The sequence below is a fragment of the Amblyomma maculatum genome, unplaced genomic scaffold, assembly GCF_055883805.1.
Source record: "Amblyomma maculatum isolate TAMU_Amacu unplaced genomic scaffold, ASM5588380v1 scaffold_19, whole genome shotgun sequence".
Classification (NCBI taxonomy): Eukaryota; Metazoa; Arthropoda; class Arachnida; order Ixodida; family Ixodidae; genus Amblyomma; species Amblyomma maculatum.
The window spans coordinates 6,493,203-6,496,445 of NW_028146744.1; the positions used below are offsets into that span (position 1 = coordinate 6,493,203).

At 52.1% G+C, this 3,243-nt stretch overlaps 1 pseudogene; it reads right to left on the reverse strand.

The window, feature by feature from the left end:
* Nucleotides 1–301: 301 nt before the first annotated feature.
* LOC146171617 (uncharacterized) lies at nucleotides 302–2,773 on the reverse strand (annotated as a pseudogene).
* Between the last annotated feature and the right edge of the window lie 470 nt (nucleotides 2,774–3,243).

Genomic DNA, 3,243 nt, shown 5'->3' on the forward strand with positions numbered 1-3,243 from the left:
TGCATGGTCATTTGGCAACATTTAGATAATTTCCAGATACTCTGACGTGGCTGGACGTAGATTGGGCGTGGCTCAAATATTTCACCTATTTACCGAATCATCAAAGAACTTGTGAAATCGCAATAATAAAAAACAGGAACTTGTAAAAAAATCACTAGAGCACAAGTCACTAGTACATCTTTTAACATTTCAGGCTCATTCATGAGATTCATATGGGAGAAAAAAGAAGGGATGTATATGCCCTGCAAAATCATGATAGAGAATGTGGCAAACAGAAACCTGTTATTTGATGCAATTATGTTCACAGCTCAGATACCTCTCTCATCTGGCGCAATATTGAAACCTAAATGCACACAAGGCAAATAACTGAGAGGTACAAAAAAGCACCTCTGCTTTTGGCATGAAACTAAACAAATGTAACTGGTATACTTGGTAGCAGTTCAGAGGCACTCATGAGGTCTTAAAGTTTCAATAGAACGCCATTCCGGAGACAGAAAACAGACAGGTTCCGAGCAAATTGCCGAGGGATATCAGCAGCGCGATCCTCCAGGTGGTCCATGAGAGGTCGAAGGTCCACATCAGCTTGCTGTCGGGTCATTCTGTCTGAAGGACTCACCAGTCCAAGAAAACCGCTCTCGTCGTCCGTGCTCTCATCGACTAAACCGACGGGTGAGCGCGACAGCGCGTCAGCATCTTCGTGCTTCTGGCCAGATTTATACACAATGGCGTACTCAAATTCTGGGAGGCGAAGACTCCATCGTGCTAGCGCCCCGATGGGTCGCGGAGGTCAGCCAGCCAGCACATGGAATAATGATCGGTGACCACTTTAAACTGGTGGCCATAGAGGTAAGGCCTAAATTTCATGGTTGCCTACACAACCGCCAGGCATTCCTTTTCCGTAGTGAAGTAGTTTGTCTCGGCGCGGGAGAGCGTGCGGCTGGCTGGCGTGTGGCTGACGAGTACAGCGCCGAGGCCGATATTGCTGTGCGTCGGTGTGGACATCGGTGTCAACGTCTTCATGAAAGTGCGCAAGAACAGGGCTTGCTTGCAGTCGTCGGCGCAGCTCCGCAAAAGCCTCTTGTTGCTCGGCGCCCCACACGAACTGTGTGTCATCGCGCGTGAGGCGAGTCAGGAAAACTTTGGAAAAATCGGCGATGAAGCGGCGGTAGTACGCGCAGAGACCCAGGAAGCGTTTCAAACTTCTCTTGTTTGCAGGAACGGGAAATTTGGCGACAGCATAAGTCTTGTCGGGGTCTGATCTAACGCCTGCGGCACTCACAAGATGACCAAGAAACTTCAACTCTTTGTAACCAAAGTGGCACTTCTCGGGCTTGAGCGTCAAGTAAGCTGACCGGAGGGCATCTAATACTGCGCGCAGGCGTTTGAGGTGTTCTTCAAAGGTTTCAGAGAATCCGACAACGTCGTCGAGATAGACTAAGCAGATTTGCCATTTGAGGCCGGCGAGAACGGTGTCCATCATGCGCTGAAAAGTAGCCGGCGCTGAACATAGGCCAAAAGGCAGCGCTTTGAACTCGTACAGTCCATCTGGGGTGACAAAAGCTGTTTTTTCGCGGTCCCGCTCATCGACCTCAATCTGCCAGTACCCGCTCTTCAAGTCAATGGAGGAGACGTGCTGGGTGCGATGAAGCTTGTCAGGCGAATCCTCGATACGGGGCAGCGGGTAGACGTCTTTTTTAGTGATGGCATTCAACTTTCAATAATCAACATAAAAGCGAAGGGTCCCATTCGTTTTCTTTACCAGCACGACAGGGGATGACCGCGGGCTGTTGGATGGTTGTATGACACCATCACAAAGCATCTCCTGAACTTGTGTCTGAATTACTTCACGTTTCGTCTTTGAGATACGGTACGGCTGCTGGCGGATAGGGCGGGCGTAGTAAGGAGTAATGATGCGGTGCTTCACGAGAGGCGTTTGCCGTACTTTCGATGACGACGCAAAACAAGTGCTGTACTCTAGTAGGAGGGCATGTAGCTCACGATTTTGTGTGTCCGAAAGATCCGGACTAATATCAAGACGGTCAAGTGGGGGCTGCACAGTGCTAACAGCCCCAAGCGTAAAACATTCTGACACATCCGCTAAGGAGTCAGAAAGCGCGATGGCAGTAGCACAAAAAAGATTCCAGGGTTCGTTGGTGAAGTTAGTCACCAGGAGCTCAGACCGGCCGTCGCGGAGGTGGATGAGGCGGCGCGCTGTACAGATGCCGTGGGTGAGCAAATGATACTGGTTGCCTTCCGCGACTACATGCCCGTCACGCAGTTCGTCGTAAGTAACACTCACAAAAACACTGGCGCGTGCCGGAATCGAAAAGCTCTCGGCGGAAATTCGAAGGGCGGCGCGGCGATGGGATTCTTGGTGTCAGTATCAGCAGCTTTCTCGGTTGAAAATGTCACTGTGCGCTTCCGGAGATCCATACTCCCGGAGAAAATCAACCCCAAGGATAAACTCACGGGAGCAGTCAGGTATAACGAGGCAGCTTACAATGAACGTGGAGCTGCGAATTTGAACTCGTGCCGTGCACAGGCCACTAGGAGTTACGACATGTCCGCCAGCGGTGCGAATCTGCGTGCCAGACCATGGTGTCATTACTTTATTAAGAAGCACTGCTAGCTTCCCGCTTATAATCGAAAAATCAGTGCCAGTGTCCAACAATGCGCTAACCTTAAGGCCGTCGAGAACCACAGGTATGTCCAGCGAGAATCGATTTTCATGCGTAGGAACTGTCGTCGGTGCCGTAAAATCGCGATCGCTCATAGGTCTCGTTGTCAGGGGGTCTTTGTCACGTCGATTGCAAGCGGCCTCGCCCCCGGAGGTCGCTGTCTTTAATTTTCCCGGCGGGGACTTGGCGACCGTCGCTGCGCCATCCCGGATCACCTGGGCTGCGGCGATGGTCGGCGTGGGGACGGGGATCGTGAGTGCCGCTGGGAAGTTGGCGCCATGCGCTGCTGCGCTAAGTAGTCTTCAATCTGACGGGGTCTTTGGCCTATTGGAAGGCGGCGCATGTCGATGGAAAATACGTGAAGTGCAAGGTGTCGATTGGCGCACTGGCGATAGCAATGACCTGGTTCCCCGCAGTGGAAGCACAGGCGCTGGTGATTTGGGACGCGCCACAGGTCCGCCTTCCGCTGGGGTGGTCGTCGGTTGTCGACGAACAGCACAGTGTTTACTGAATACAGTGAGCCTTGATCGGATGGCGGTAATGGCGCCGAAGCAGGCGCAGGGCG